Below are 22,111 nucleotides of genomic sequence, written 5' to 3'. Positions count from 1 at the left end.
AATTAAAGTTGTCTACGGTCGTTTAACTTTAGCTTCTGGGCAGTTAAATTTTTTAGGTATGGAGGCAATGTCACGTTATGGACTGCCTCGGATTATCTTACACACTCTTACGGACTCCGATGATTTTTTCTCGTTTTATGTTTTACTGAACCAGTGGACTCAAATTTATCCACCACATTGCGAATACTCCTCTCAGTAAGACGATTATGGCGACCGTAAAGTGGTCAAATTGCGCGGATCGTTGCCCAAACAGAATACCCATTTTGATAAAACAATTTTATCATATGGATGTGTTGTTGTACGCTATATCCATCCATATTGATTTGGCAAAACATACTGAAAACATGCCCAGTGCCACTTCTGTGTTGCCATTCTCATGATGTTGATGGCTGAAAACGTTATAACCAATTTTGTGTTTTGCGTTTATTTGAAAAACAACACTTCAAAAAATCAATAAAAACTGCCCAGTTTCAATTTATTTCAAATCCTACTTTTACCAAGATATTCATTGAAAGGAATGTGTATATCAAAATAATTGTACAAGTTGATTTCATGTTTTTATTAATATTTTAAACAAAAATCGGTAGAAACTTGGAAAAATATATTGGAAAATGAACATATATAATATCCTTGTAGAAATAACAAAAAATTGTATGATGTCTATTCGCCACCACTGCTATTATCATCGCTAAATAGTTCTACGACTGGAGTGTGGTCCTTGGTTTCCCCAGATTCTGGTTCTAGACTAAGATAAAATTCTTTATTAAGAGGATTCTTAAGATATTTAGTTAACTCATTAGATCGCGAAACTTTGGCTGACTTATTTTATTTTTCGCTTTATTTGGTATCCGAGTTATTTGTTTTGGTGTTCTTTTTCGAGTAATGGTGTGGAACGTCCGTGTGCCGTGATAGCTTTGACCTATTAAAACTTGTCCAGGATACTTCTCAGATATTCAGTACATTCTTGCTGGTTTTAATGAAATTTTTGGTTTTGGATTCTTTAAAAATAAATATTTAAAACTTTCTTCCATAAGAATCCAGTCAGTTTCTTTCTCATCATTAACCACTTTAAATGGAGAAGGTTTAGACCTTGACTGACTTGAATAAGATCATCCCATTCATCTGGAACATTAACAACTACTTTTGTGTACGAGAAATGAGACTAAAATCACTATCGCAAGGTAGGTATAAATGTGCTCGTATTGGGTATACGTATGTTATCTCGGATGCTAATTTCAGTACATACACCAGAATATATGAAAAGCGGAAAAATATGTAGTTTTTGTTCTGACCCGGGCAACCATCAGAGAAAAACCATATTTCATACACTTTTTTGAGTATAGGATCTTTTAGATAATGAAATATCATAGTTAGTTACTTCATTTTTACCATTTAGCCATTTCTTCGTGATAGGTATACATATAGATATCATTGCCTCCGATATCGTGTACACCAAATACATAGTACCAAAGTTGTCTGCTGTAGAAAAATTTATTTGTAGTCAAATTGGGTAGCGGAAGATTTTGCATAAAGTAAAAGGCTATTGTAGATACATTATTACTATGCTGACATTTATATTTAATTTTTTGTTTTATATCACAAAATGGCTTTTTGTTTTTCACCTGAAGCAGTTCGTTTTTTGTACAAAGTAAGAAACTTTGGACTGTGGATGAAATTCTTAAAAAGTCTCTGTACAATTTTTTACATTTAATTCTGATGGTAGATAAATTTTCTTTTTGTCCAGTCTACGTGTATAATGACTTTAGGGGCCTTTGAATGAAGACATGTCAGCTATTATGTGTTCTATATCAGCAGGGTGTGTCTTCTTAGACCTATTTGTATGTTTACTTCGGGCATCTTTTAGAAAACATCCACTCATTGCTAAGCTATTTCTAATTCGACTGATCTGCATTTCAGTAACACCGAAAATACTACGAAGAGCTTTGGGACAAATACTTACTTTTTTCCCAATAGTAGAATTTTATACATAAAAGAACCTATATGTGGTGAACCTTGTTAATGTCGAGCTTTGTTTGTATCTTCATTTCCACTTTCACTAGTAGTACTGTGGTTAGGTAAAGCAGCTTGTGGTCTCTGGACACGAGTAACGCTAATAAGGCTTGATAAATATGAATCCTGCTCAATTTTGGTCTTTATATTATTAAGCATATTAAGTAAGTCAGAACGTTGTTCCGGTGTTATTACATAGAAGCATCAGAAAAACTTACAGTGATTTCCTTAAGTTTGGGCTAAAACATCCTTATCACCTTTATGCGTTTTGTGAGCAACTCCATGTATTTTAGCTTGCTTTATGGTTTACCTTCAATAAACTTTTCTTTTCCGTTTTCGTGGTTGTTCTGTAGTTCGAATTTCACACATGCTATCATCTATAATATTAGAGGTATTGTGTTGAACAGTTTCCGCCATGCTGAACTATTTTTCTAATACAAAAGAAACAAGATCATTCATGCTTAGCCATAACGGTTGACTAAGATGAAAGAACTTTACTGTTGCTTTTACAACAATCCGCATGGACATCTGTTTCTTTTTCTAGAACTATCCTAATTTTCTATGTAGTTTACTCTAGATATCTGGAATTTTTACACAACTGAATGTGTGAGATCGATAAAGAAACTACTATTCTATGCGGACAGCATATAAAGTCAAATTTGCAAAAATGGACTTGTATTGTTTTTCAAATAAACGCTTCAGTATAAACGCTATATTGGAAGACCCTGTATCTTGTAAACTGTTGTCTTAAAGTCTAAACCTTAGTTATTACCATATATATGTGATATTACAACGTCTCGTCGACGGTAACGGTAAAATACAAAAATATATTTTTTAATATTCTGCTTACATAATTAGCAACACTCAAATTGGTTGTCTAGTTACTCCCAATATAGAGGATCTTCATGAGTTGGAGTTGGCTGAGCGTAAAAAGCGGAAGCGGCATGCAATTAATCCAAATAATAGACGGAACCAGCGAGGGGTCGAAGGGGGGACACTCATCCAGCCCATTGGTTGGGAGTGGGATATGATGTGCAATTGTTCTCTTTTTTTCCGACTGCAAAATACACGGTAAAATAAAAGAATAGGTTTGGTTTGGAATACAATAGTTGGTGTGTGCTGGTAATGAATGAATTTTACAAAATCGTAGAAAGTTTGTTAGATTGTTTGTTTTTAGTTGGTATCTGTGCGGAGTGTAACAGAAATCCGTGTGTACTGAACTGATATGGTAAGTTTATACTTACTTTAACAATTACTTGTTTGTTAATGCAATAAAATGGTTTTGGGAGGCTATGTTTTATTGTGTTGACAAACACAAAAATGTTAATTAAACACTTAAAATACAGTTATCATCAGAGTAGTATTTTACAGAAAGCACTACTGACTTCGGTTTTAATAATCATAATGGGATGTTATAGTAAAAACATTTTCCCACAATAAAATTCCGCTTATTGCTTCTAAAAATATTAAACTATAAATAAAAGCCTAGACGTCTATTTATGGTAGGGTAAATATATAGTAAAACGTAGATTATTGTATATTATGAAATATGGCTCAGGTTATTTATCCTCTTTAGATCTGACGTAACAAATTGGAAAGTAGGAAGTCAAAATTTCAGGCGAGAGTTGATCAGCTTTCTGGCTTTCTATTAGTTTATATTTTAGTGTTTCTTTATAATTTTATCATCGCAGAAACTATAGTTCTCACTTTCAGATTTGCTCGGTTTATTGAATTGATATCTCAGAGATATACACACAGCCAAACTTATATGGAATCATCATGTATTTCAAACCAATATTTATTTCTTTTGAAAAAACTTTAATAATGGTTTTTATAGAAAATTAACAAACCGATAAAACCATCAGATAACACAGCTCGGTACGTTATAGATTATTTGCTTCAGTTGTAAATTAAACGAAAATAGATAAACTTATTTTTGCGTTCAAAAACGAAAATATGCCTTATGTGGGCTTAACGCATGTGCAAAGGGAAAAGACTATTGGTCTTTTGGAGCAAAGAATGTCTCAGTGAGGATATAACGGCAGTGGTAGGCGTTACATAGGGCGTTGTGTCAAAAGTTTATACTAGATGTCAGGATCAGGAATTAGTAACGCTTAAGGCGGGTCGACACGATCCAAGAATGCTTGGATTACAACTTGGACAAAGTGGACTTGTACAAGTATACTTGTACCAAGTTGGTTGTCATGGTTAAATTACTTGGGTGTCAAATAACCATTGTAAAGATGGCGGAAGTGATTGTGGAAGGTGTTCTAATGTGCCTTCTTGATGTGCCTATCCGTTACGAATATTGGCGATCATCATGGCAATCTTTATCTTATCTGCAGCAGCGCGGAAAAGCTACACAGATGTTGTATTGAACCCGATTCTGAGTTTCTTTAACCAAGATGTTCTTCTTCTTCCTGGACCTCGTTTTCCAAATATTTTTCCTTGCAGGATGGCTTGAAGGAGAGTATATCTGGATTCATTTCGCATAATATGTCCGAAGAACTGTAACTTTCGAGATTTGATGGTGGTCAGTACTTCTCGGTTCTTATTTATTCTTCTGAGGACCTCCTCATTTGTGACTCAGTCAGTCCACGGGATCTTAAGCATTCTCCGATACAGCCACATCTCAAATGCTTCCAGTTTTCTGCACATATCTTCGTTCAAGATCCACCATTCAACAGCATAAAAAAGGACAGAGAAGACGTAGCATCGTAGCATTCTTACTTTTATATCAAGAGAGAAGTTGTGACTCTTGAAGAAAGGCTGCACTTTCTGAAGACTGCTGAAAACACTCTGCCTTTCAGACCATTTTGTTTTTGTGTTTATTTCTCGTTTTCTATTTTTCGACACCAACTACATTTTAATTTTACAATACCATGCTACTTGTATCCAAGGAAGTTGGCCAGCGTCCTAGTTAACTTGGATAGAGCCTGTTGATACAAGTGTGCTTGGATGAACAGGTGACATTATCAAAGTAGCTTCCAAATGTTGCTCATACAACGTCCTAGCAGACTTTAAGCAAGTACACTTGGATCGTGTCACTTGGATCGTCTCAATCTGCCTTAAATGCGGGTTAAGTAGGATGCTGGCCAACTTCCTTGGATCCAAGTAGTGTTTTATTGGAAAATTAAAATGGCGTCAATGTCGAACAATCGAAAACCAAAGTAACCACAAAAAGAAAATGATCTGAAAGAGAGAGTGCAATATAAAAATAAGGATGCTAGAAGTGCGGCATTTTTTCTTTTTTATACTTTTTTTCTGGATTTAAAGCTCATGTCTCAAATTATCAGCAACCACTAGAATACCTTCCATAATCACTTCCGCCATCTTTACAATGGTTGTTTGACACCAAAGCCATTTAACCGTGTTAACCAATTTGGCAAAAGTCCACTTGGTCCAAATTGAAATCCAAGCATTCTTGGATCTTATAAACCCACCTTTAAGAATAGACTAGATAAAGTTGCCAAAAAGTAACAATGGCTCACCACAATCGTTTCATTGTCCAAGTAGCTAGAAGAGACCCAACAATTTCTCACCCACAGCTCCAAAGGCGACTTTTGAAAGCTACAGGTGTAAGTGTTTTAGTTGAAACGATAAGAAAAATACTTTGTATCCAAGGACTATACAGCAGTAGACAGTAACGGGTTTTCGAGGTATACAGGAAGCTCAAGATTGATCGCCTAAATTGATGTTTTCAACACTAAAACTGGAACATTGGAAATTGGTAAAATGTGAGATATTCAGACGAAACCAAGAATTGTGAAAAATTAGATGACCGACGAATTCGTGTACTTAGAGAGCGAGAAAGATAAGTAAAAACAAAAATTGCCAGATCTGTTCACATATATAAAGGAGAAAGTGTCATGTTCTGAGGAGGCATTATGATCAGTAAAAAACCTCCTTTAATTTCCATCCAACCAACTTTAACAGCTCGTGGGTATGCTGATTTGGTTCTACAACCTATAGTTAGGCTCTGCAGATGTGCAATAGGGGAAAACCTATAGAAGCATTGTGGGGTATGCTTAAAAGAAGAATTAGAGCTCACCGGGAGAATCCAAAAATACTGCACAGCTAGTATAAGCTGCTTTTGAAGAATGGAACTACCTACCAGAACAAAATATTGACAATTTATTTATTGCATAAGGGCATTGCAATTAAAGCTTGCATAAGGGGCGGAGTGGATACACTGACTACTAAAAAAACATAAATACATAAAAACAATTTAAACATTAGTCGTTTTACATTTTTACATATTTACCCCGCAATATTTTAAACTTTAAATGCCAATTTAAAAGACCTGCACAATGTCAATAAAGTAGAACCAATTGTTACTAAAATGTTACACTTACCTTTTTGGCAGGTGCAGAGACACATAAAGAGGCCGACATTCGGCTCGCATGTCTGCCTAAATTTCAAGAAGTGGGTTGTAAGTTTTGTTGCATACTGTGGATAAAGTGCCAAGTGGTTGCTAGCTGATGGTGTCAAAGGAATAGATGACGGTGTTTTTGAATTTTAAAAGATTGTAAGATACCAGGTGTTTTTTTGGTTTAATATAATAGGTATATAATAATATTTTGTCGTAAAATTACTAATCTCCATATAGAGTTTTGTATGTTATGATCACTAACGCAGCATAAGCAGCAATTTGATTAAACTCAGCCTGAGAGACTTTTACACCCCTTTGAATGACATTCGAGTATTACAATTCATTGAAGCGATGTGTATTAATTTGTGAAACCAGGAACTACTTCACCGCGCTCCAATGCTCCAAACCATCCCTTTTCCTCCTAGAGCACGGTGATGCGCGGTATAGGTTCTCTTATCAGCAAAGTGCTTGTCGTGTGGGAGTCCTCGGTACAAGAACTCTAACACCATATCATAACCCGATCAATGCAGACTATCGTGAGTTTATTTTTTCCTCCTGTTGACGTATCGTCGAAGTGAAATTGCTGCTCGGGCCTCGAGTCACCGCTCTGCTACGCCCAGTTCGGTCGAAGATGTGGGCCCTTCTTGCTCGGGTTTTGGGGATTTTTTTTGTTAGCTTTCACCTTTTTTTAGTGTTTCGTGTTTTTTTTGGTGGCAGAAGAGGCTAGGTGATTTTTTAAGTATTTTATCATTTTTTGTTGACGGTCAGTAATAGTGGTTCTGTCTTTATATAATATGGTTAGAGCATGTTTAGCATCTATTACAGACCGAGGACGATCTGTGTCCCGAGTGTGGAGTGGTGGATGACGCGCATCATGTGGTATTCGTATGCCCTGTATACAATGTGGGGTGAACTTTGCTGCAGTTGGGCCTGGGGTCACCTCTAGGCGAGCCACATGAACTAATGTATAAAGCAATTGAAAACAAAAGAATTTTTGACTTGATCATTGGTTTTGTGACAGAAACCATAAAAGACAAGGAAGAGAAAGAGAAGAGACTGCAACAAAGGTGAACTGTTTATTTTAATATGTCGTATCTGTCGGCGTCAGTAGGGTGAGAAACTATTCAGCTTCCACTACTGACGACGAAGTTTTAAATGAATTCTCAAAGAACTTGACTACATTACAGAAATCAATTTACATACATGTTGTCTTGTTCCTACTTCTATCTAGTGTACGGTGTGGAGGGACGAATGGACCACCCCCGGGGGTGGAATATGAATATCTGGAGTCGCTTGTACCTGTTGTCTGACCTTTCTCGTTAAGTTCAAGATGGTTGAAATAACGGCGCGGTCGCTCCTTCCTGCCTATCGTAGGTGCAGACGTGGGTGAGGTGGCGCGACTTTGATGCTATGGTAATCACAGAGGGTAGACGGAGAGCGACAGATGGAAGTTATGAGCAAAGCTAACGGGTCAGATGGTAATGCTGGTAAGAGTGGTCCCAGGCCCGTCGGTCGGTTGGAGAAAGAGGGGGTGAGTTTAGTTCGTTAGCGGTCAGCTACGGTGAGACGTAGTCGTCCAAATCAAACACACCTAGGACACCTTTCTAGAGGTTTTTTGAAAATATTCTCATCTCCCAAAAAAAAAATGTTTAGCATCTGGATGCTAATACGAAGAATGCAAGTTTTTGAAAGGAATAGGAGAGAAAGACCAAAGAAGACCTAGTGGGAGACGATTAGGAATAGCATGTCGCTAAAAGCGAATAATATTGGTATAACCCATTTCTGAAGAAATATAATTAGGCAAGCCGATTTAAAAAATATTAACAATAAATTTGTTTTGTTAAAATGTAGATTAACCGAACAAAATTACGTATTTCTGCTGCCAAAACCATAAATTTTATATTTTTTACCGGTAATTACATACAATTTGCAATAAAATAATTTCCGTAAAAGTGAGTCAGATCGTTATCGATAAACTTTATCAATGACGTCGCCAAACGTGAAACAGTTGTACGGTCGGGAGTGCATTCGCCATTGCATCGCAGTCAGACGTGACTCCTGCCTCCTGCGTTTTTATCGATCATCGCCGACGCTTCGTCTGCAGCGTCGCCGCCGTCGACAATAAAGTCTTGTGCCGTCGACATTAGAAGTACGTCGTGTCGGAGCGGCCATTTTTGCTTAAAATAGGATTTGTTTTGTTTAAGGTGAAGTTGAATTGTTTTAGTTTGAAGTGGATTAGCTAAAAAGTGTTTTCAAGATTTATTCTAGAAAACGTTTGGTTTAATTCGATTTTATAGACATTTCGTTACGCTTGGACAGGTCAGTAATTCGTAAATATTGATATACAGAATACAGCTGTAAGTTTTATCACTTTCTATTGACACAATTCATACATTTTGGGAAAAATATGGAATATTGCCAAATATGTCGGAAATTGGTATATTATTTTAAATGTATTGGTAAAATATTTCATGAAGCCTTATAAATATGATTCTATAGTTGGTTTTTTATCAAAATATTGTTATTTCTTTTACCTTAATATGCGCAAGAATTTTTTGTTCCAAAAAAGAAATAAAAGCACATATCTTAAAAGCGTTATAAGTAGGTATATTTTACCTGATTATAAAAGTACTAGTATCAACATGATAGATATACATGGTAATAGACTATCGAAAATAATATTCATTCCGAAATTTTAAAATGAATAATATCATTTCGATAATCTGATAGAAATAAAAAATATTGTTAAACTAAATAGTTAGTTTGCGGAATTTTGCAAGATTCTAATGAGAAAAAGAAACTGTGTTATTAAAAATCCTTTTGATATTAACAATCTAACTTCTCATAAAAAATAGCTTTATCATCTAATAAAAAATGCATTTTATTGCCATACTGTAATGAGTTTCCCGAGTAGGTGTCAAAGATTCTTGCTAAATATAACATCTATTATCAATAAAAACAGTTATTCAGATGTTTATAAAGAAAACTTTAAGGACTGTAATTTAACACATATTGGAAAGACGCATCAGTATTAACATAGACAAATTTTAAAACAGCTTAAGAAACAATAACCAAATATTACAGTATTAAACAAGAAAAAACATTGTAGAAACAAGTAAATTGAAGGATTTTTAAATAAATTTCAAACGAGCATGAATAAATTACAATCCATTTTGTAGATTTGGTCTTGAAGGTAGTTCTATATGTATAAACACTATCTACTTGTCAAATTACTTGACCCGGGCCTTTAACTCTTTTTTTGACTGGTTAAAAATTGAGCTTGCGTCCTTTAACCCTATATTTGAAGAGCTATATCTCTGAGACCGCTGGACCGATTTTAATTCACAAAGTCTCATTTTTTTTGTTATAATGTCAACTTTTTGATAAAAGATACAAGACCGCAAAAGATGTTTTATTTCATAGTTTAAGCAAAACTAAAAGAAAATTTCAATTAATTATCAAAATTTAACAAAACGGCTTACTTACGAAGCAAGTAGCTCAATTTTTAGGCGGTCAAAACAAATAGGTAAATATAGATATACTTTCATCTATATTTGTATACCATTTTAGATTGTCAGGAAAAAGTACTATCAGTTTACAAATGATAAAAAAACGCAATTTTCGAAAAACTGACTATTTTTAAACAGCTGTATCATGGAAGCTACGAAATGGATTTTAATTTACCACCACTTATTTGAATGTTATTTAGAAGTCATTTCATTTACCGTTTTCCACAATTTTTTTCCTTGTTTAGTTAAATTTTGACAATTAATTGAAAATCAGAAAATTTTGTAAAAATTTTGTTCTTCAAAATGGAAAATTTTGTTCTTCTCGACCTATAAAATAAAATTCATCTCCTGCGGTTTATAAATTATTTCATCAAAAAGTTGACATTATAACAAAAAAAAAATGAAACGCGTTGAGTTAAAATTGGTATAGTTGGCTCGGAGATATAGCTCTTCAAATATAGGATAAAAGGGCTCAAGCTCAATTTATAGGCGAAAAAAAAAAAAATAGTTAAAGATCAAGAAATTCGATAACTAGATATTCTTGTATAGAATTACCTTTACCTAATTTTTATGCAATTTAATATTGTCAGGAAAACGTACTACCAGTTTACAAATAGTAAAAAATTAAATTTCGAAAAACTGGCTATTTTTAAAAGGCTGTATCTTCGAATCTATTCTATGGATTGTAATCTACTAATGCTTTTTTGAAAGGTATTTAAAAATCCTTTAAATTAACTTGTTTCTCAATCTTTGTACACATTTAGTTAAATTTTTACAATTATAATTGAAAATTATAAAATTTTGTAAGCTTTAACTTTTAAGTAAGTAAGGTAAAGTTTAATTTAATAAAATGAAATATTGTGACTTCAAATCGGTCTACTAGGCTATATCTCAGCTATAGAGATATAGCTCTTTAAATATAGGGTAAAAGGACTATGTTTAACCCTTTCGAGTGGTTTTTTGCAGACCCAGGAAAACTTTTAGAGATACAAAAATACTTATAGGCTTCCTTTTTAAAGTACAATGATATACTAAAATTTATTAAAAATTTGCCCCTATCTGATAAAGTTGTCAAAAAGTAAAAATATTGCTCATACATGCTGTTATAACGTTATTTCTGTATGCCCTACGACAGTCAGGTAGATACAAACTCATACAAGCAAGCAAACAATTTAATTAAACCCAGCTTGTGAGACATGTTCACGCCTAAGAATTACGTTCGGGTGTAACAATTCATTGGAGACAGGTGTACCCCCCTATAGCAGTCTGATGTGAGATAGAGGCACAACTGTCAACCAAGTATTTTTCATGTGGGAGTCCTGAGTAATAGAACTCTAACATGTAACCCTATCCGATTAAAAATTGATGCTAGCATTAGTCGCTTTATTCCTGTTATCTTCATGTGACTTATCCGCGAAACTAAATTACTTAGGCCTTAAGTCTCAGCTCTGAGCTAGACCCAGTTCGGAGAGTTGGTGCTCAATGGGTTGGGCCCTACGTGCTCGGGTTAGAAACTCATACACGGAAAGCCAGCGAATGTGTCCTACTATTTTAACTTCTCCAGTGTAAGCTGCAAAAGCGCCACCTATTTTGGTAGGCTTAAACGAAAACGACTGTCGTTTTTTGTCTTTTTGAGCTGTATGAAATAAGTAAAGGATATACAGATTTCAGCAAGAGTTTTGAAACGCCGAATATATAAATAAATAAACGGCGAAAGGAACATAATTCGTCAAATTTTCCGTGTATGAATTGGTATCAATAGACTTCTTTCTTCTTCTTAAAGTGCCTATCCGTTCCGGATGTTGGCGATCATCACGGCTATCTTTACTTTATTTATTGCAGCGCGGAACAGTTCAGTGGTAGTCGTGTTATACCACTTTCGTAAATTTTGAACCCAGGAAATGCGTCTTCTTCCCGGTCCTCTGGGAATAAGACCATCAATAAACTGTTATAAGGTTATTTCTTACTTCAAAATACGAGAGGTTCAGGATCGTATCTTAAATATCTGCCAATGGTGCATTTAAAAAACAACTTAATTTATTAAATTGGAAAGATATTTGGTATGAGTTTTATTATTGATGGAATGTTTATATATTTTTAATGTGAATCATCTCCAATATGCATCTATTGTTGTAGTTATGTTCTTTTTCCAAAATCTGTACATTTTTTAAATCAAAAGAATATCTACATTCTAGAGAATGCTTGGCCAAGGCTGTAGTATTTAATTTGTTAGTTGGTACACTATGTTTGTGTGCAACAACCCTTCTATGTACATATTGGTGTGTTTGCCCAATATATGTTGAACTGCAGTCTTTACAATTTATTTTATAAATAACATCCGATTTTTTTGTTTGTTTGTAGTTTGTTGGATTGAGTTGTTATTTATCTCCAGGTCTTCTCTAGTGTTTCTAATGATCATGTATTATCATAATTAGTTACCAAACTCGAGCTTTAAAATGTTTGTGTTTATCTTCCGCTAAAATTATTTGATCATCGGCAAACAAAAGGCACAATTTCCACATTTCTTGTTCCAATTTTTTCGTATTTCATTTATATAAAATTTAAATAAGGTTGGTGATAGGCAGCATCCTTGTCGAAGTCCTTTCTCGACTTTAAACGGTTCTAAGTTTTGTCCGATTTTTATTCTATATTCATTGTCTTCGTAAATGTATGTCGGTGTTATCCACTCCGTGATTTTCCATTGCATTACACGGGTTGTTGCCTGAGACACTAAAGATCCACAAGTACAGCGTGCAATTCAGAAAAAAATGCCATTGTTTTTTCTATGAGCTGTTTTATAGGACATAGATGTTTTATAGAACACCATTACTGTATCGTCTGCAAAATATAAGTTATTTAAAATTTCCCTATTGACAGATATACCATCTATTGAATCTGAGGGAGCAACTAACCATAGCGGACTCTTTTGGTATTTTGATATCTAATCTTCAGGCATTATCAAAAGACATCGAACAGACCAAATTATTTTTCAAATTTCTCATAATATGATAGAATTTATTTGTGTATTTTGTGGCATTTGTGAAAAATATGAGGTCATTGACTTTTCCGTAAATGAGAATGTATTGCATGTAACACATCCTTTAAAAGCTCTTCATGTTCAACATGTTCCTAAATTTCAAATTCACTTTAAAATGGTCACCGTTTCATATTCAAGGCCAACAGTGTAAAGATAAATATGAACTTCCTGTAACAGTTTTGACGTAATGGATTGTCCTGTAATAGTCTTTAGCTCAAATTTATTTTTGACATCTTCTTCTTCAAGTGCAATCTCCGCGGCGGAGGTCGGCAATCATCATAGCTATTCGGACTTTTGATACAACTGCTCTGAAATGTTCATTTAATGTACATCCATACCACTCTCAAAGGTTGCGCAGCCATGACATTCTACGCCTCCCTATGCTTCTCTTTCCTTAGATCTTTCCCTGCATAATCAGTTGGAGCAAGGTGTATTTCTCTCCACGTGTAATATGTACGAGATATTCCAAGTTTCTTGTTTTAATTGTATTTAAAATTTCTATTTCTTCATATTCATTCTTCTCAGAACCTCTTTGTTTGTGACGTGTTCTGTCACGATATTTTTAGAATTCTCCTATACACCAACAGCTCCAATGATTCCAGTTGTTACATTAATGTCGCATTTAAGGTCCAAGATTCCATTCCATAAAACAAAGTCCAAAAAACATATAACCTCGCCAACCTAATTCTTAGTTTCTATTCTTTTTTATTCTGATTTTGATCTCCTAAATGTAATCATTTCTGGAGTTAATCATTGTTCCTAGATATGCAAATTTGTCCACTTGTTCGACGTTGGTTCCGTTTATTAAAAAGATTCTCGTTATATCTTTGAGTTTTCGATATACTCATAAATTTCGCCTTCTTGGCGTTCATTGTTAGACCGTGCTCTTTTCCATACTCCGCTATTCTGGTCAGCAGTCTCTGAAGATCGGCTAAGATCACAGTGTCGTTGTTAACGAGAACTCCATTTACCTTTATTCCAGCTGTTTCACCCTCAAGAGCGTTTTTCAGGCATTAAAAAGAATTGGCGACAATACGCATCCCTGTCTCACTATACGTCTAATTTCAATGTCTTTTGACAGCTGTTCGTTAACACGTACTTTTGCTCGCCGTTTATAGTATAAATTTGATATGATCCTGAGGTCGTTGTAGTCAATCTTCTATGATTTCAGGACATTCATTAATTGTTTATGTCGTACTTTATCGAATGCTTTATTATAGTCAATAAAACGTGCGTATATATCTTGATTGACGTCCAGGCATCTTTATATCAGTATATTAAGTGAAAAAAGAGCTTCATGCGTTCCTAGGCCTTTGCGAAAACCAAATTGTGTACCATTATTGTCTATGTCCAGTTTGTGATATATTCGTTTATGGATGACTTTTAGTAGTAACTTTAGCACAAGAGACATCAAGCTAATGTTGCGGTAATCGCTGCATTCTCTTGCGTTTTTTTTTGGGGAGACAAATAAAAATCGACGTTAACCACTCTTTGGGTAATACGCCTGAACTATAAATTTGGTCCAAGAGTGTCACTAAAACATCAATGTGCTTTTTATCTAGAATTTTAAGGATTTCTATAGGAAGCATGTCAGGTCCAGGGCTTTTCCCACTCTTCATTGTTTTTAATGCGTGTAATATTTCTTCTTTTGTAATATATGGACCTATTTCTTCTGACGTAAGTTCTATGTGCTCCAGATCTCCTCTTTCATCATCGAACATGTCCATCTTTGTATTTTCTGTCCATTTCTGCCCATTTTTGACATAGCTGTAACATATAGATGTAGTCTATATTTTTTCAATATTCTTCTTCTTCCTATGCCGTCCCCATTAACGGAGGTTGGCGACCACATTTTTAAAAGCTTCTCTGTCTTTTGCAACGTGGGATAATTCGTCTACAGTCATGTTTGTCCAGTCTCGAATATTTCGCAGCCATGACTTCCTCTTTCTACCTATTCCCTTTTTGCCATCGACTCTACCCTGCATGATGACCTGCAGAAGACTATATTTATTATTTATTAGTATGTGTCCAAGGTATGCAGTCTTGAGTACTTTTATCGTTCTCAACAATTTTTTGTCTCGACCTATCCTTCTCAGCACTTCCTCATTGGTGACCCTGGCAGTCCATGGAATTCTCAACATTCTCCGGTATATCCAAAGTTCAAAGGCTTCAATCTTTTTAACTATTTGCGCTTTTAGTGTCCATGTTTCTACCCCGTACAATAGTTGCGACCAGACGTAACATTCAACAAACCTCAGTCTCAGCGCAGTATTCAGATTTTTGTCACAGAACAATTGTTTGAATTTTAAGAACGCTGCCCTTGCCATTTCTATTCGTACCCGGATCTCTTGGTCTGGATCTAATTCTGTGTTGATGTAAGCTCCCAGATATTTATATTTTGTCACTCTCTCTATTTGCTGTCCACCAAGAGTTAGTTGTTCATTATTTATTGGACTCCTTGATACTATCATAAATTTGGTCTTATCTGTGTTGATGTCCAGTCCCATTTGAATGCATTCACTATTTATTGCATCTAGTAAAGTTTGTAGTTCTTCTATACTCTCAGCCATAATTACCGTGTCATCTGCAAATCTCATGGTGTTTATGATTTCTCCACCAATTCTTATTCCCTCTTTTCTTTCCCATAAGGCTTTTCTGAATATGACCTGTGAGTACACGTTGAAAAGCATCGGAGACAAGACGCATCCTTGCCTAACCCCTCTCGCAATCGGTATATTATTTGTTTTTATATCGTTTACCTTTACTACTGCTTTCTGGTTCCAGTATATAGCCTTAATAAACTCAATGTCTTTTTTGTCTAAATTGATGTTTTTTAATTCATCTATTAACTTCATATGCTGCACTCGGTCAAAGGCCTTCCTAAAGTCTATGAAGCATACATATGCACTCTTGTTATATTCCCGACATTTCTGCAAGAGTACCGTCAACGCAAATAATGCCTCTCTTGTACCCATGCCTCCTCTGAAGCCAAACTGAGTTTCATCTATCTGCTCCTCACATTTCTTATAAATTCGATTTTGAACAATTTTCAAGAGAATCTTTAAAGGGTGGCACATTAGGCTTATCAATCTATAGTCATTACATGATTTGGGATTGTTGTTTTTTGGTAGAGGTAAAAATATCGATTTAAGCCATTCTTCCGGGATGTTGCCCTCTACATATATGTGGTTGAGAATTTTCAATATTGATCCATTAAAATATCCTCTGTAAACATTGAACGCTCGTCATAAGAAAAAAATGACAGAACTGCATATAAAAGTTCTTTAACTAGGTATTACTTGCTAGATGATAACATTTTAAATAATTTTATAAAGTGGTCCCCTCCCCCAATTCTAAATGATAACGTCAGTAAAATGTTCATGAACTTGTTAACATTACATTCACCATTTTTTTTTTAAATTTTTTAATACGTTTATCTGAGAGTGTGTTTTTAATTTGGCATCTTGTGAAGCTCATTCGCTTTTCACTGCGCTAAGATTATTTTTATAATATAGGCCAAAATATTTATTTTATACACGCTAAAAAAATCTACCTGAACCATATTCACATAAACGAACATACTGTTATTTTTAAGTTGAACGACTTATATTTGGACCGAGCTTGTTACTTTCTATTAACTATAAAATAATTAAAACTGTAATTATAAAAAAACAGTTTTATAGTTACTTACGGTCGGGTAATGATTTATTTTTATCAGTTCGTAAAGGTAAGTGGTTAATTAAAGATAACATCCACGCTATCACGAATTGGAAAAAAACGCATATGTAACAGATAATGAAACTGATACTTAAGATAATAAAATGCTTGTTTTAGATCTACCGAATGCATTTTATTGGAATTTATGATGAAAAGTATGTGTTCATGCAAAATGCTATAAATATACCATAATATAAAATTAATTCATTGATCACCTAGCAACTGAATGTATTTATTACTTATTAAAAATTGACAAGTGCAGAAACAGATAATCACAATCCAAATTAATAATTGTTTATTAATAGAAAAAAGGAGCCGATTGGTTCCACGATTTTCAATATATACCCCATCATTATGCTCAGTAGAAGAAACTTTACAGGCTAAGGTAAAGTAATACCTTTATAAGTCATTCTATAAATAGTTAATTTAAGAATAAACCACCAGAGCTATACATACTCGTATTTATGAAAATACAAATTATCATCATTATTCTCAGCGTATTCTACTGAACATCCAAAGGTACACAATATAGATGCATTAAGATTAAAAAATGTGTTTACCTCTTATGGTTTAAATCAAAGTATTTTTGAATATACTAGAATACATAATGACTCTAAGACTGTGATTGATAATATTTTCTGCAATGTAAATATTAAGTTTTTATATTGTTCTGTTGTATATACTGATGTTAGTGATCATTTTTTACAGAAAGTTAAATACAACTTGAATGCTTCTTTTTCGGGGGATAATATTGTTTATAAACGTGATTTTAATAGCACTCTTAATATTAATTATTTTAATCAATTGCTCTCTAGGGAATCTTGTTGCTTTCTAGACTCACATCTATCTTCGGATAAGAAGTTTTGCATATTTTATGAAAAAATTATGGAACTATTCAATAAAGCATTTCCTTTGCAAACAGTGGATACTAGACGATTTTCTAAACAGTCTAAAAATAAGGGCTGGTTGACTTCTAATTTAATAAATGAGGGAGATTTTATTAGACATTTTCAGATCTATAAAATATTCAGAAAGTTATGAGCTCAGAATACGGTATAACATTCTAAAAAAAAAATCATGAATACAAAGTTAAGTTAGCCAAGCAAACTTATTTTAATAATAAAATGATAAATGCGCAGAATAGTACGGCTGAGGCTTGGCGCATCATAAATCGAAATACTGTCGGAGGTAAAAATCGAAACTCTTCTAAATACCCAAGTAAATTTAAAAATAATTTGGGAATTTCTGTGGATGACTCTCATGACATAGCAGAATCTTTCAGTCAACATTTTTCAAATTCCGTAAAAAATTTAGTTAGTCAAACTTCACCTGACTATAATCCTAAGAATCTTTCTTCGCTTATACACTCCCTTTTCCTTTATCCTGTTAGTGATGAAGAAATAAAATGTATAATTAAAGATATCTCAAAAAAATCCTCGGCTGGACTGGATGAGATTCCGTATTCTATGTTAACCCATGTACCTCATAACATATATAAACAATTAACATTTCTAGTAAACCTTTCATTCCAGGAAGGTATTTTTCCTCAAATTCTAAATACTGGTTTAGTTGTGCCTATACATAAAAAAGGTGACAAATCAAAATTTGATAACTATCGAGGCCTCTCACTTTTATCTGTGTTTTCAAAAATATATGAGAAGGCATTTCATACACGTCTCCTCTCGTATATTAACAAGCACAACATTATAGAAAAGTCTCCATTTGGTTTCCGTGAAGGTATAAATGTGCAAGATGCACTACTAGCGCGGTGCAATCATATTTTATCGAACTTTGATAAGGGTAATAAAGTTATCTGTTTGTTTTTTGACTTTTGACAAAAGCACGAGCTTTTGAAACTGTAAATCATCCAATACTGCTGGAAAAACTTTATCGTAGTGGTGTTAGATGAACTGCGTTAAAGTGGATCCACACCTTTTTATCGGAAAGGTTTCAAAAAATTAAGGTCAATGTGAATGTGAATATGTTTTCTTCAGAAGAAAGTGTCCTCTCCGGAGTTCCACAAGGAAGTATAATTTTTTAAATGCTCTCTTTTATTTTTGATTTTCGTCAATGATTTAAATCAATGATCAATGATAAACGATAGCTCAACATGTTTGGTTCGGAATCCATTAGATAATTTTTCTGATGCAATAAATGTTCGAGTAGAAAACGTGGAACATCAATCAGGCTGTTATGTCACTCAATTTGCTGACGATATCACAGTTGCGCTAAATTCCAATAATTTTTTTCAAGCAGTACAAAAAGCAAACTGTCTTGTAAAAAGTATGACTCATTACTGTTTAAATAATGCCCTAATCTTAAATGGATCAAAGACCAATATGGTAACCTTTTCACCTTCTACTATGCAGATGAGTCCATTAGTAAAACTTGACAATGGGTCAGTGGTAAATAGCCACTCCACTAAGTTGTTAGGTGTTTACCTGGATTCTAATTTGTCTTGGAGCTCTCACGTTGATTATGTAGTGGGAAGATTGTCTGTGCACTGTTATGTTCTATGGCAACTTAGGAGTTTTCTCTCCCTAGATATCTTAAAACTTTACTATTTTGCTCATGTACAGTCAATTTTGCAATACTGCTTAGTTTGTTGGGGAATTTGCTCGCGAATTAATGAGGTGCTTGTTCTTAAAAAAAAAAAATTATTCGTACCATGACGTTTAGAAGGCGCTTGGATTCCTGTAGACCAGTTTTTAACTGTAATTTCGCTGTATATCTTTAGTTGTGTTGTTTATGTAAAGTCACATAGATGCAATTTTATTTGCAGAAATGATGTTTCCTTAATGAGTGGCTACAATTTTCGTCACAGAAATGATTTGGTGACCCCTGTTCGTCACTTGACCGTTGTGGGCAAGGGTCCTTACCCAAAATGCGTTCGTTTGTATAATAAATTACCTAATTATGTTAAAGATTCAAATATTTATGTATTTAAGAGAGCAGTTAAGGACTTACTTCTGATAAACAGTTTCTATTCGTTAGAGGAATACTTGCAGACATCCTTTTAACAATTTGTATGTTTTTGTGTATAATTTATATGTTTTTATGTTAACTGCTTTTATGTACTTATAATTTTTACTTATTTATAGGTTGTATTTGACGCATTTCAATACTTGTAAAAGTCAAATGAGATAAAGAATATTGATTGATTGATTGATTAACATGGTGCAGTTTCCCTTACATAGTAGTTCTTCATTTCTGCTCACGATTGTCTAAAATTCGCTTTTCTGCACCGGATTGTACTGGCTTGTTTCGTTATGTTATAGTCCCATTTGGACATCTTCTTGTCCTCTTGACGCCTCATGTGGTATCATGGATACCACTGTGTAATTCTAGTGGACCATCTATTGTCAGTTTTTCTCCCTAAATATCCCGCCCACCCCCATTTTAAAGATTTAATTTTGTGGATTACACCAGTGACATTGGTTTTCTGTCTTATCCATTGTATTCTTTATCGATCTCTCTTTGTTATACCTAGCATGCATCGGTTCATTGACCTTTCAGTGACTGAGTTTCGCTATTATCTCTTGCTTTATGTCCACGTTTCGCAGCCGTATGTCATGATTGTTAGTATACACTGACCGAATAATTTTTTTTTCAGGTAGAGTGGCATTCTGAATTTGAATATAACTGTATTTTTACCAAAGCCTAAGAGATGCCTAAACCAGTTTCATTGTTCTGTTGATTTTTGCGAGTAAGGAGCCAGATTTATGTATTAATTGTCCCAGATGTACATACTCGTCTACTGTCTCATGTGTTGTCAATCTTGGACATCCACTAGCTCTTTTAGGCCAACATAAATTGTTGCTGCATTTAGGTCGCTTATCATTTCTGTAGTTCTGCAGGATTATTCGCAATCTGAAAGATATCATCTGCAAATTTAAATGGTTGAGGTATTCTCCATCAATGGATAGGCCTTTGTTGTGCTAGTTCATTTTGCAGAATATATTTTCTAGAGTTGCAGAGAAGAGCTTTGGTCATAATGCGTCTCCTTGTCAGATGCCTCTGGTAGTGAGAAATTTTGGAGTATTTTCATAAATTATTACCTTAGCTTTTGCTTGTCTGTATATATTTGCTAAAGTTTCTATGTACGGTTAGTCAATTACTTGATTGGTTAAAGCTTCGATTACTGCCTTGGCATATATAGAATCGAAAGCCTTCTCGAAGTCTATGAAGGTTTATGCTAGCGGTATTTCATATTCTTTAGCTCAACTTATTAGTTCTCAAAGCATATGGATGTGATCGAGGGTACCGAATACACTTCTGAAGCCAGCTTGCTTACTTGGCTGTGCTACATCTAATGTATTTGTTAATTTGTTGTTAATGATCTTTGTGAATATCTTGTATTATGATTGGTAGTAGACTCATAGGTCTGTAGATTTTGATATCTTTTTTACTTCCTTTTTTATGACTGGGAATTATATTTGATGTATTTCAGTGGTTTGGTATGCATCTTGATCTTAGGCAGTTCTTAAATATGCCTGCAAAAATTTGCCAGGTTTTTTGCCAGTATAATTAAGCAGTTCCACTGTTAAGCCATCTATTTCAGCTGCTTTACCGTTGTTCATTTTTCTAATTTTCGATTCTACTTCCTCCGGAAGGAATTCTGATACATCTTCCTGGTTACTGATTGCTTCTTCAAGTGTTTCAGGGGCTTTGTATAGTACGCTGTAGTATTTAGTCACGAGTTGTATTATTTTATTTCTGTTGCAATTCTGGTGTTTTCGTTTATTATAGCAATGATATGCTTCTTCGCAATGATGAATGCTTTCTTGTTTTCTTTCTAGTTTTAGATCTAGAACAATTTTTGCTTTGATTAGTCTATGGCCACTGCCTATTTGAAATTTATTTATTACACTGATATGTTGTATTGTAGCATTCTTGTTGGTTAAAATGAATTCAATTTGGTTCTTAGTGGATCCATTTGGGGCTACGTAAGTCCATTTTTGTTCGATTTTGTCTTAAAGAATGTATTTGCAATATGCATGTTTTGCTATATATAGATGATGATATTTGGTGCGGTTCTTCTACTTGTTGGGAAACAATGAAATACATACAGAGGAATGGTGGGATTTGAATTGACAAGAAATATCACCATCCATAAATATATATTCATTTGAACGTTTTAATCCTACGTAAAGAGTACAAATGATGGTATTTTGCATGGGTAAATTGCTGATGTATTGTCAGAGAAGAGTTATTCCTAACGTCGTCGTGTAGCTTTAAGCAAGCTTGAATTTTGCAGTTTACTTAACTCACCATTAATGGAAAGGCGTTTGTACTTCATGTTTTTACGTATAGAGATTACTAAAAGCTTACTGATACATTATATGACAGTAATTGTTAAATGGACGATTTGTTTCCTTTTAATTCAATGGTGAGACACCTGTCATATGGACACATATGGATGTCAAACCTGGACCCTAACCAAGGTAAACATGAATAAACTAGCCA

At 34.2% G+C, this 22,111-nt stretch overlaps 1 long non-coding RNA gene across 1 annotated transcript in view; it reads left to right on the top strand.

Moving 5' to 3' along the window:
* Positions 1–3,036: 3,036 nt before the first annotated feature.
* Positions 3,037–22,111, top strand: part of LOC140437643 (uncharacterized) — a 30,498-nt gene continuing 11,423 nt past the window's right edge. The window contains exon 1 of the long non-coding RNA XR_011950397.1: positions 3,037–3,238. This is a non-coding gene — a long non-coding RNA (uncharacterized lncRNA). The remainder of the gene's footprint in view (positions 3,239–22,111) is intronic.

Source organism: Diabrotica undecimpunctata, chromosome 3 (assembly GCF_040954645.1).
Source record: "Diabrotica undecimpunctata isolate CICGRU chromosome 3, icDiaUnde3, whole genome shotgun sequence".
NCBI classification, from domain to species: domain Eukaryota; kingdom Metazoa; phylum Arthropoda; class Insecta; order Coleoptera; family Chrysomelidae; genus Diabrotica; species Diabrotica undecimpunctata.
The sequence above is the reverse complement of the archived record's forward strand: the minus strand, read 5'-3'. Positions and strand labels throughout refer to the sequence as shown.